Below are 13,283 nucleotides of genomic sequence, written 5' to 3' on the forward strand. Positions count from 1 at the left end.
ATCCAGTTGCAGAACTTCTTTGAGTAGAGTAGAAACTGAGCTGGTCAAGCTGTAAACAGCGTCCTCTGTAATACCCACAATACAAATATTACACCTCCACATTCTTGCCTCCATATCTTCGTTCTTTTCTTTTCAGCTAACTGTAATCCTGCAACCGTCTCTTGGAGGCTGACAACCTTCAGGTTTCCTTTATTAAAATCCCCGGTTGGGATAAACACAGCAGTTTCCTGACTGCTGATCATGCTGTACAGTTCCCTGAGTGGAGACTGTCAGAAAACGACAACAAGAAGACAGCTCCTTGGAAGACAGGACCAACTTCACACCCGATCAGATTTGCACACTGTTAGACCTTACCACTACATGTTTCAAATACAACGATGGCTTCTACAGACAAAAACATGGCTGCGCCATGGGCTCCCCCGTGTCACCTATTGTAGCCAACCTTTACATGGAAGAAGTGGAGAGAAAGGCTCTTGTCTCTTTCAAAGGGAGAGTACCCAGCCACTGGTACAGATATGTAGATGACACCTAGGTCCAAATCAAAACTCAAGAAGTGGAATCCTTCACTGCGCACATTAACGCCGTGGATAAAAACATCAAGATCACCAGAGAAGACACAAAGGACGACTGTTTGTCTTTCCTGGACTGCGCTGTGCACATTGAAGAGAATGGCAACCTCAACATTGAAGTTTACCGGAAGCCCACACACACAGACCAGTACCTCCTCTTTGACTCCCATCTCCCTCTGGAACACAAACTTAAACCCTATACCACCGGGCAGAAAATGTTCCCTCTACGCCTGAAGGAAAAGAAGGAACACACGCATGTAAAGGAAGCACTTAAAACATGCGGTTATCCTAATTGGGCGTTCATAAAGTCAGCAAAGAGGCACAGAAAAGAGGACCAGACACCAGCGATGGATGATAAGAAAGACAGACGCAACAACATTGTCATCCCCTATGTAGCCGGTGTATCAGAGAAACTCAGGAGAGTTTTCTCCAAGCACGACATCCCAGTGTACTTGAGACCCAGCAACACACTCACACAAAAACTGGTTCATCCCAAATACAAAACTCCAAAACATAAACTTAACAACGTGGTGTATGCTGTACAGTGCAGCGAGGAATGCCCAGACCTCTACATTGGAGAGACCAAACAGCCACTTCACAAGCGCATGACACAACATAGAAGAGCCACCTCCACGGGACAAGACTCAGCAGTTCATCTGCATCTAACCCTAACCCTAACCCTAGAACTGAAGAAGCTTCTCGGATGAGAGGTGAAACGTCTTCAAGCAACTTAAACAAGTCCAGACCCTTTTCTTTCCGAGCTCCTTAGACTAATCATCAGGTACTCCAGGTCTGGTGACCAGAAGGATTTGACCGGGTGCACGTTTGCATAATCAAACCAGCTGCTGTTGATCATGAAACACATACTGTTAGGTCTAAACTGTCGTGAGGGAAACATCAGACTTCACTCTATCTTCACTGAAGTAATTGTTTTATTGTCACTTGCCAATATCATGCACATACAGACAGCAACTTCTCAAAATGGCCGCCAATCCATTTCCTGTCCACTTTAAATACTCTAAAGACCACGCCTTCTCAATTCAGACTGGCCTATAAAAGAGCTGCAATTGAGGCAGGCCTTCTCTTTACTGGGAAAACAAGATGGCCACCACAGAGATAACCTTCAGAACACTTTGTTACATTAATGCTTCCCAACACGTGGCCTATTGGTAGTGATGGCCAAATGAAGCTTTCTGAAGCATTGAAGCTTGTATTGAAAAACGGTTCATTACTCGAAGCTTTTCAACACAGTCCTCTCTGGTGACATCTTGTGGCCAAAAATATGAAGAGCAGCTTGAATCCACAAAATAAAACCAAGTGCTTCGTAATGATTGCCCACTCTGCAGAGTGGAATTCTGACTGATATTGGGCTGCTGTTGTGTTGCTTTGAACGTGTATTTTTTGGGGTGACAAAAATGTTGTTTATTTCTTTAATAAATAATTTTGAACAGTAAGCTTTCCTTGTTTAAACATGCACCATGGCGTGGTCTTTCTTTGCTAGTGACGTCTTGATGTTGGTAAATACAGTAATTGAAAAATACCACGTTACACATAATATACATATAATGTACAACACATTATGGAGTATGCTTCTGCTGTGAGGTCCCACCTCCATGTACTTATGCAGTTAATCGCTAGACGGGTATTTTTATAAATAATATTACATTAGGGCAATTTTCCTATACATATTTTTGACCTTGGGGTAGAATTGATTGTGAACTGGAAAGGGAAAATGCTTATGAACTTGCAAATTAAAAACATGATGCATTTCAGGTAACCCTTTTCCATTTGTATTTAAGAAGAAAATTTGTTCCACTGTGCGATGGCCGAACCTGTTCCTTTTATATTTAGATAATTTCTCCTGCCTTAAGGAAAATCCTTTCACGTGGCACAGAAGAGGCTGGAGTGCACAGAAACTGGTAGAGATGCAGTTATACATTCTAACTGGGCCCCACAAACTATCAGATAAAGAGAATATCCATCCATCCATCCATCTTCATCCGCTTTATCCGAGGCCGGGTCGCGGGGGCAGCAGCCTAAGCAGAGAGGCCCAGACCTCCCTCTCCCCAGCCACCTCCTCCAGCTTATCCGGGGGAACACCAAGGCGTTCCCAGGCCAGCCGAGAGATATAATCTCTCCAGCGTGTCCTGGGTCTGCCCCGGGGCCTCCTCCCGGTGGGACATGCCTGGAACACCTCACCCAGGAGGCGCCCAGGGGGCATCCTTGTCGGTGGCGCTGTCACTGTGTTCGCTCGCTCTGTGGTATAGTATCGCTTCCCGTTCCTGCTCAAACACAGTGGTGTTTCTGAGTAGCTTATTTGCTTAGCAGTTTAATTAACAACTTTTAAATACATTCTTTTTTTTCACAGTATAATCTTCACGTGCTTCATCCGAAGCACACTTTCTGTGTACTCACTACCTAATTTATAGCCACTCACTGTCTCTGTACTGTTTCGCTAGCTTAGCTCGTAGCCGACCCGTTAGCACCATGGCTACTTCACCTGTCCCTTCTGCACTTTCTTGCTCATTGTGTCAGATGTTTAGTTACTCCTCGGCCTCCTTTAGCAGTAATGATATCTGTAACAAATGTAGCATATTTGCAGCTCTGGAGGCCAGGATTACTGAACTGGAGACTCGGCTTTGCACCCTTCTCTCACCCTTAGCTAGCCAGGTCCCTGTAGCTGGTGCAGCCGAAGATAGCGTAGGCCCCGCTAGCTGTTCCCCGGCAAATCCCAAGCAGCTGCGGAAAGAGGGCGGCTGGGTAACGGTGAGGAGGAAGCATAGTCCTAAACAGAAGCCCCAGGTACACCACCAACCCGTTCATGTGTCTAACCGTTTTTCCCCACTCGGTGACACACCCGCTGGGGGTCAAACTCTGGTAATTGGTGATTCTGTTCTCAGACATGTGAAGCTAGAGACACCGGCAACCATAGTCAATTGTCTTCCAGGGGCCAGAGCAGGCGACATTGAAGGAAATTTAAAACTGCTGGCTAAGGGTAAACGTAAATTCAGTAAAATCATAATTCACGTCGGCAGTAATGACACCCGGTTACGCCAATCGGAGGTCACTAAAATCAATATTGAATCGGTGTGTAACTTTGCCAAAACAATGTCGGACTCTGTAGTTTTCTCTGGTCCCCTCCCCAATCAGACCAGGAGTGACATGTTTAGCCGCATGTTCTCCTTAAATTGCTGGCTGTCTGAGTGGTGTCCCAGAAATGATGTGGGCTTCATAGATAATTGGCAAACCTTCTGGAGGAAACCTGGTCTTGTTAGGAGAGATGGCATCCATCCCACTTTGGATGGAGCAGCTCTCATTTCTAGAAATATTGACAAATTTATTAAACCCCTCAAAACATGACTATCCAGAGTTGGGACCAGGAAGCAGAGTTGCAGTCTTACACGCCTCTCTGCAGCTTCTCTCCTCCTGCTACCCCCCCAAAACCCCATCTCCATAGAGACTGTGTCTGCTTCCAAAAAGACAAAAAACAAACTAAAAACCAGCAACAAACAACTTAAACATTTACAAAGAAAGAACAATACAGTATCCACATCTGAACCAAAGAGTAAAACAGTGAAATGTGGATTATTAAATATTAGGTCTCTCTCCTCCAAGTCTCTGTTAGTACATGACTTAATAATTGATCAACAAATTGATTTACTCTGCCTTACAGAAACCTGGTTGCAGCAGGATGATTATGTTAGTTTAAATGAATCAACACCCCCGAGTCATTCTAACTACCAGAAATCGCGAAGCACAGGTCGAGGGGGCGGTGTGGCAACAATTTTTCACACCAGTCTATTAATTAATGAAAGACCAAGACAGACTTTTAATTCATTTGAAAGCCTGATGCTTAACATTGTCCACCCCAGCTGTGAAACTCAGAAACCAGTCTTACTTGTTATCATCTATCGTCCACCTGGGCCTTACACAGAGTTTCTGTCTGATTTCTCAGACTTTATATCTAATTTAGTTCTGAGCTCAGATAAAATAATTATTGTGGGTGATTTTAACATCCATGTTGATGCTAAAAATGACAGCCTCAACATGGCATTTAATCTGTTGTTAGACTCAATTGGTTTCTCTCAAAATGTAAAAGAACCCACCCACCACTTTAATCACACTCTAGATCTTGTTTTAACATATGGCATAGAAACTGAACATTTAACAGTGTTTCCTGAAAACCCTCTCCTGTCTGATCATTTCTTGATAACATTTACATTTACAATAATTGATTACGCAGCAGTGGAGAGTGGACTTTATCAAAGTAGATGTCTTTCTGAAAGCGCTGTAACTAAGTTTAAGAATATAATCCAGCCAATGTTATCATCATCAATGCCCTGTACCAACACAGAGCAGAGCAGCTATCTGAACGCTACCCCAACAGAGGTCGATTATCTTGTTAATAATTTCACCTCCTCACTACGTACGACTCTGGATACTGTAGCTCCAGTGAAAACTAAGGTCTCTAATCAGAAGTACCTGACCCCGTGGTATAATTCTCAAACACGTACCCTAAAGCAGATGACTCGTAATCTGGAGAGGAAATGGCGTGTCACAAATTTAGAGGATCATCATTTAGCCTGGAGAAATAGTTTGTTGCTTTATAAGAAAGCCCTCCACAAAGCCAGAACAGCTTACTACTCATCACTGATTGAAGAAAATAAGAACAACCCCAGGTTTCTCTTCAGCACTGTAGCCAGGCTGACAAAAAGTCAGAGCTCTTTTGAGCCAACCATCCCTTTAACGTTAACTAGTGATGACTTCATGAACTTCTTCACAAATAAAATTTTTATCATTAGAGAAAAAATTACCAATAATCATCCCACAGATGTAATATTATCTACAGCTACTCTTAGTTCCATTGATGTTAAGTTAGACTCTTTTTCTCCAATTGATCTTTCTGAGTTAACTTCAATAATTACTTCCTCCAAACCATCAACGTGTCTTTTAGACCCCATTCCTACAAAACTGCTCAAAGAAGTCCTGCCATTGATTAATTCTTCGATCTTATATATGATCAACCTATCTCTAATAATCGGCTATGTACCACAGGCCTTCAAGGTGGCTGCAGTTAAACCTTTACTCAAAAAGCCATCTCTAGACCCAGCAGTCTTAGCTAATTATAGGCCAATCTCCAACCTTCCTTTCATATCAAAAATCCTTGAAAGAGTAGTTGTCAAACAGCTAACAGATCATCTGCAGAGGAATGGTTTATTTGAAGAGTTTCAGTCAGGTTTCAGAGTTCATCACAGCACAGAAACAGCTTTAGTGAAGGTTACAAATGATCTTCTTATGGCCTCTGACAGTGGACTCATCTCTGTGCTTGTCCTTCTTGACCTTAGTGCAGCATTCGATACTGTTGACCATAATATCCTGTTAGAGCGATTAGAACATGCTGTAGGTATTACAGGTATTGCACTGCAGTGGTTTGTATCATATCTATCTAATAGACTCCAATTTGTGCATGTAAATGGAGAGTCCTCTTCACACACTGAGGTTAATTATGGAGTTCCACAGGGTTCAGTGCTAGGACCAATTCTGTTTACATTATACATGCTTCCCCTAGGCAGCATCATTAGAAGACATAGCATACATTTTCACTGCTATGCAGATGACACCCAGCTCTATCTGTCCATAAAGCCAGATAACACACACCAATTAGTTAAACTGCAGGAATGTCTTAAAGACATAAAGACTTGGATGGCCACTAACTTTCTGCTTCTTAACTCAGATAAAACTGAGGTCATTGTACTCGGCGCTGAAAAGCTTAGAAATATGGTATCTAACCAGATTCTTACTCTGGATGGCATTACCTTGGCCTCCAGTAACACTGTGAGGAACCTTGGAGTCATTTTTGACCAGGATATGTCCTTCAACGCACATATTAAACAAATATGTAAGACTGCGTTCTTCCATTTGCGCAACATCTCTAAAATTAGAAATATCCTGTCTCAGAGTGACGCTGAAAAATTAGTTCATGCATTTATTACTTCCAGGCTGGACTACTGCAATTCATTATTATCAGGATGTCCAAAAAACTCACTGAAAAGCCTTCAGTTAATCCAAAATGCTGCAGCAAGAGTACTGACAGGGACTAGAAAGAGAGAGCATATTTCTCCTGTTTTGGCTTCCCTTCATTGGCTTCCTGTTAAATCCAGAATTGAATTCAAAATCCTGCTCCTCACATACAAGGTCTTAAATAATCAGGCCCCATCTTATCTTAATGACCTTGTAGTACCATATTACCCTATTAGAGCACTTCGCTCCCACTCTGCAGGCCTACTTGTTGTTCCTAGAGTATTTAAAAGTAGAATGGGAGGGAGAGCCTTCAGTTTTCAGGCCCCTCTTCTGTGGAACCAGCTTCCAGTTTGGATTCGGGAGACAGACACTATCTCTACTTTTAAGATTAGGCTTAAAACTTTCCTTTTTGCTAAAGCATATAGTTAGGGCTGGACCAGGTGACCCTGAATCCTCCCTTAGTTATGCTGCAATAGATGTAGGCTGCCGGGGGATTCCCATGATGCATTGAGTTTTTCCTTTCCAGTCACCTTTCTCACTCACTATGTGTTAACAGACCTCTCTGTATTGAATCATATCTGTTATTAATCTCTGTCTCTCTTCCACAGCATGTCTTTTATCCTGTCTTCCTTCTCTCAACCCAACCGGTCGCAGCAGATGGCCGCCCCTCCCTGAGCCTGGTTCTGCCGGAGGTTTCTTCCTGTTTAAAGGGAGTTTTTCCTTCCCACTGTCGCCAAAGTGCTTGCTCATAGGGGGTCATATGATTGTTGGGCTTTTCTCTGTATCTATGAAGCGCCTTGAGGCGACATTTGTTGTGATTTGGCGCTATATAAATAAAATTGAATTGAATTGAAAATCCTTGACAGATGCCCAAACCACCTCAGCTGGCTCCTTTCGATGTGGAGCAACAGCGGCTCTACTCTGAGCCCCTCCCGGATGGCCGAACTTCTCACCCTATCTCTAAGGGAGAGGCCAGCCACCCTGTGGAGGAAGCTCATTTCCGCCGCTTGTATCCGCGATCTCGTCCATTCGGTCACTACCCACAGCTCGTGGCCATAGGTGAGGGTAGGGACGTAGATCGACCGGTAAATTGAGAGCTTCGCTTTTACACTCAGCTCCCTCTTCACCACGACGGACCGGTGCAGCGTCTGCATTACTGCAGCTGCAGCCCCAATCCGTCTGTCGATCTCCGGCTCCCTTCTCCCATCACTCGCGAACAAGACCCCGAGATACTTGAACTCCTCCACTTGGGGCAGGAACTCATCCCCGACCCGGAGTGGGCACTCCACCCTTTTCCGGCTGAGAACCATGGCCTCAGATTTGGAGGTGCTGATCCTCATTCCCGCTGCTTCACACTCGGCTGCGAACCGCTCCAGTGCGAGCTGGAGGCCCTCACCCGATGAAGCCAACAGAACCACATCATCCGCAAAGATCAGAGATGAGATTCTGAGGCCACCAAAGCGAAAGCCCTCCGCCACTTGGCTGCGCCTAGAAATCCTGTCCATAAGAATTATGAACAGAACCGGTGACAAAGGGCAGCCCTGGCGGAGCCCATCACCCACCGGGAACGAGTCCGACTTATTGCCGGCAATGCGAACCAAGCTCTTGCAACGGTTGTATAGGGATCGAATGGCCCGTAGCAATGGGCCAGACACCCCATACTCCCGCAACACCTCCCACAGGACACCCCGAGGGACACGGTCGAATGCCTTCTCCAAGTCCACAAAACACATGTAGACTGGTTGGGCAAACTCCCATGCACCCTCAAGTATCCTCGAGAGGATGAAGAGCTGGTCCAGTGTTCCGCGACCAGGACGAAAACCGCATTGTTCCTCCTGTATCCGAGGTTCGACTAGCGGACGAACTCACCTTTCCACCACCCTGGCATAGACTTTCCCGGGGAGGCTGAGGAGTGTGATCCCCCTGTAGTTGGAACACACCCTCCGGTCCCCCTTCTTAAAGATGGGGACCACCACCCCGGTCTGCCAGTCCACGGGTACTGCCCCTGATCTCCACGCAACATTGCAGAGGCGTGTCAACCAGGACAGCCCTACAACGTCCAGAGCCTTCAGGAACTCTGGGCAGACCTCATCAACACCAGGGGCTCTGCCACCAAGGAGTTGTTTAACTGCCTCAGTGACCTCGCCCCCGGAAATTGGCGGGTCATTCCCCTCATCCCCAGACTCTGCTTCCTCCTCGGAAGACCTCGGAAGACGGAAGGCGTCAGTGGGATTAAGGAGGTCCTCGAAGTATTCCTTCCACCGCCTGACAATTTCCTCAGTCAACGTCAGCAGCGCTCCTCCAGCACTATACACAGTGCAGGTAGAGCACCGCTTTCCCCTCTTGAAACGCCTGACGGTTTGCCAGAACCTCTTCGAGGCAGTCCGAAAGTCTTTTTCCATGGCCTCTCCGAACTCCTCCCACACCCGAGCCGCATTCCGCTTGGCCTGTCGATACCTGTCGGCTGCCTCCGGAGTCCCACAGGCTAACCAAGCCCGATAGGACTCCTTCTTCAGCCTGGTGGCTCCCTTCACCTCTGGTGTCCACCATTTGGTTCGGGGATTACCACCACGGCAGGCACCAACCACCTTGCGGCCGCAGCTCAATGTAGCAGCTTCGGCAATGGAGGCGCTGAACATGGTCCATTCGGACTCAATGTCCCCCGCCTCCCTCGGAATGCTGTTGAAGCTCTGCCGGAGGTGTGCGTTCCCAGCACACCCTCACTACGCGTTTAGGTGCACCAGGTCTGTCCAGCGTCCTCCCCCGCCACCTGATCCAACTCACCACCAGGTGGTGATCAGTTGACAGCTCAGCCCCTCTCTTTACCCGAGTGTCCAGAACATATGGTCGCAGGTCTGGTGATACGATTACAAAATCGATCATCGACCTACGGCCTAGAGCGTCCGGGTGCCACGTGCACTTATGGACACTCTTATGTTCGAACAAGGTGTTCGTTATGGCCAAACTGTGATTAGCACAGAAGTCCAATAACAAAGCACCGCTCGGGTTCAGATCAGGGAGGCCGTTCCTCCCAATCACGCCCCTCCAGGTCTCGCTGTTGTTACCCACGTGAGCATTGAAGTCTCCCAGCAGGACAACAGAGTCTCCAGGTGGAGCACCTTCCAGCACCCCCCCCCCCCCCCCCCCCCCCCCCGGGACTCTAAGAAGGCTGGGTACTCCGAACTGCCACTCGGCGCATAAGCGCAGATGACAGTCAGGACCCTAAGGCGCAGGGAACAAACCCTCTCGTCCACCGGGAAAAACCCCAACGTACTGGCAGCAAGCCGAGGCAAATTGGTCCTGGGTGAGGGACCAGACAAAGAGCGATTCAGAAGACCCTTATGAAAAGAACACAGAGGGAACAGTTTACCCCGCCCGGGATAGGGTTACCGGGGCCCCGCCCTGGAGCCAGGCCCGGGGAGGGTGTCCGAGGGCGAGCGTCTGGTGGCCGGGCCTTAGTCCATGGGGCCCGGCAGGGCACAGCCCGAAGAGGAGACATGGGCCCATCCTCCCGCAGGCCCACCACCCGCAGGAGGCGCCATAGGGGTCGGGTGCATTGTGTGCCGGGTGGCAGCCAGGAGCGGAGGCCCTGGCGCACTGACCCCCGGCTGCCAAGACTGGCAATAGGGACATAAAGAGAATAAATAGATTAAATTGCTGCACATTTTGCAGACTAACAGTTTAAGATTATTTAAAACATAAAATGTATCTTTTTATAACATTAGATGTAAAGAGTCAAATAGAAGTCTTTCTAAAGTTATTCAATGATATTTATATTATGAAAAGCAGATTTTTGACATTTTAAGTTTTTCCCGTTGTCAGATAAAATAAACACGCACAAAACAAAAGCAAACAACAAGAACACAAAGCTGGAAAACCCAGGCAGATTTCAGTGTCTGACCATTTCACTAACTCTTATAGCCTCGGCCCCCCTCCAAACTCATAAAAATTTAAATATTCACATTCTTTTTTTCTCTCAGTGAGCCTAAGTTATGACCTTGGCTTCCTAGTTTTTTCTTCTTGTGTGAGATTAAGGAGAATCTCCCATGCAGTATGTTCTGTTCTCTTTGTAATCAGAAAAGCAAGGCCATGATTCTCTGCAAACAGTATTTCTTTATAAATCAGCAGTATAATGCATCATAAAACAATGTAATATTCAATTCCGAAAATAAAATAGGTGCCTGCTAATGCCCTCTCTATTTCCTTCCTCCCTTTCTCGTGTCCTTGATGCCCACTTCTTCGCACAGTATGTTCTCCTTGCTTTGGCTTACCCACTCCTTATCCCATTAACAGCAGCTCTGTCATGTCTGCTTCTCACATACACCTCTGACCTATTCTCCATGTTCTATGTGCTCTATGTGTGAATGTTTAGTAGCTTGACCTACTTAAATGAATAATGCATATGGTTAATACAAATAAATCCCTTATACTATCATCTATTCTTAAAGTAGGCTAAGATGCGAATTGCTCTCTCTCTGAGGGACGCTAGTGCTGCCTCTGCACATATCGCAAAGGTGCAAGGAGCAAGTGACAACCTGAATGGCAGCACCAGGTATTTATAGGCTACGTCCTCGAATGCAACCCTCAGAAACTGCCTGTGGTTTGCATGTATAGCCACATGAATGTATGCATCTGTTAGATCAGTTGTTGAAAACCAGTATCCTGGGCTGACTGCATTCATGGTCAAGACTCGCAGGTTGAGCCTTTCCAGTTTTTTCCGAACAACAAAATAATGGCTGTACCAACCTTTTCTGTCTCTGAAGCGGGGACCACTAGTATTTCGGAGTGCGTTTATTTCCTCCCTCAGTTTTATTGGTTCCATCAGTGCCGACAGTTATGTTCACGACTCTCCGGAGACAAGGCGGCCTGACCCAGAACTGCAACCGGTAACCCATAGCAATAGTTCACAACACCCACAGAGAGGGGCACAAGCGTGCCATTGAGGGAGGTAGGCAGCCAGCCGGCTGACCTGCAGCACCGACGGCGGGGTTTTGTCACCCTCACAGTATGTCGGCAGGAAAATGTATAACCTGCCTGACCTGGCTCATTCTGCCAGCAGGCTAATTATTTGTGATTATCTGAGAATAAACACTTTATTGATTGTAACATGGGAACATGTACATTCATACATTTTGTTGGAGGCACCTTTCTTTGGGCACAACAATGAAAAACAGTGGGAAAGCTGGATGTGATCACCTGAACACCTGAGCAGAGAGTTACAACCTGAGACATTTTGTGTGCAGGGGTGACAGTGTTAGTAAGCGAAGCGCTTTCTGGGGCTGAAAACCTGAACAGAACTTAAGCAGCACCTCTTAATCAGCAACAGAGAGGAAAAGCAGAGTCTTCCTGCAACTGGACCCCTTCTCCACTCCGTACAACAGCTAGTAGGGCTGATGTTCCTTCCTCCTGGAAATTGGGTCCCACTGCGGGACAGAATGTGGGCCCTTGCTCCAGGCCGACTGGTGTGGAACTCGAACTGGAGGATGTGCTCCCGGCCAGAGGCGTGTTTGTGCCTCCAGGGGGAGCACATCCTCCGGTTCAAGTTCCACGCCAGCCGGCTTAGAGTGGGCCTTTGGGCACCGGTCTCTTCCCAGTCGGCAGATGAGTGGTGGGCTTGTGAGAGCTAGCTTCAGGCTTGGGCTTCACCTGACATCTGGCAATAATGTTGTGCAGAGGTTCTGTCTGCTTCTTCCTCAGATTGAATCCAGTCTGAATGGCTTCAACTAAATGTCTGAATAACCCAGCCGCAGACACCGGCTTGTCCAGATATACAGCCCTTTCCCTGTCTGAGATGTCATAGAGGGTCAGTCACAGGTGCCTCTGTGCCAATACTACTACAATACAATACAATACAATTTTATTTATATAGCACATTTAAAAACCCAAAAGCACACTAAAGTGCTTCACAGTAATATGGAGAGTCAACATAAGTCAATAACAGGGTACAAATCAGGCACTAGCACAGACAGGATAGAGGCACTAACAGACCAGGAGAGTTAGATAAATACAAAATATGCTAAGAAGACAAATACAGCAGTACAATTAATAAAAAATAATAAATTTAATAAAATCTAATAAAAGATTTAAAAGTTTAAAATTTAAAAGATTTAAAAGGGTATTAAATGGTCAGGAAAGCCAAGTCAAATAGATATGCTTTTAATCTTTTAATCTCATAGCATGGTACATCTGGAGCATGGTGACGGACTTCATAGTTCAGGCAATGTCGGTCTGAGACCAATAAGTCGTCTCCAGCTGCTATGCTGACAGTCTGCAGCGCTTGGACGGCAGATTTGCGGCGCCACCGACTCCATGGTTAAGGGATGGGGCCAGGTAAGCCGTCAGAGACAGCTCCATTAGGAGTGGGTTAGCTAAGCCAGTTTTGTCGGCGCTGTCCAACTTCATGTACTGTTCATAGCTGGGTACAGCAGGTAGACAGAGGTTTGCCACATGATGCACTTAGCTCTCAGACAAAGTTTGGGAACATGGGAAGGCAGTTTTTCGATATTGTGGGGTCCAGTTGGAGGAAAAAGCCTGTGAACCGCGACAGCTTCTGAGCTGGCAGAGGAGAGGGCTAGTCCACCAGCAGCTTCTTAGCTGCACAGTGAATCAGGGGCTGACTGCCAAAGCAGTGGCGACACATTGGGGCTGTGCACACGTCATCACAGATCATCTGCCTTAAAGGCGTGAATAAAG

The 13,283-nt window shown here is 46.6% G+C and overlaps 2 protein-coding genes across 5 annotated transcripts in view; one reads left to right on the plus strand and one right to left on the minus strand.

The window, feature by feature from the left end:
- Positions 1–13,283, minus strand: part of LOC146511897 (uncharacterized) — a 146,872-nt gene that overhangs the window by 47,950 nt on the left and 85,639 nt on the right. The window lies entirely within an intron of this gene.
- LOC146511899 (uncharacterized) overlaps positions 1–13,283 on the plus strand; it is a 53,467-nt gene that overhangs the window by 37,126 nt on the left and 3,058 nt on the right. The gene's annotated exons all lie outside the window — the stretch shown is intronic.

Source organism: Neolamprologus multifasciatus, chromosome 9, assembly GCF_963576455.1.
Source record: "Neolamprologus multifasciatus chromosome 9, fNeoMul1.2, whole genome shotgun sequence".
NCBI lineage: Eukaryota > Metazoa > Chordata > Actinopteri > Cichliformes > Cichlidae > Neolamprologus > Neolamprologus multifasciatus.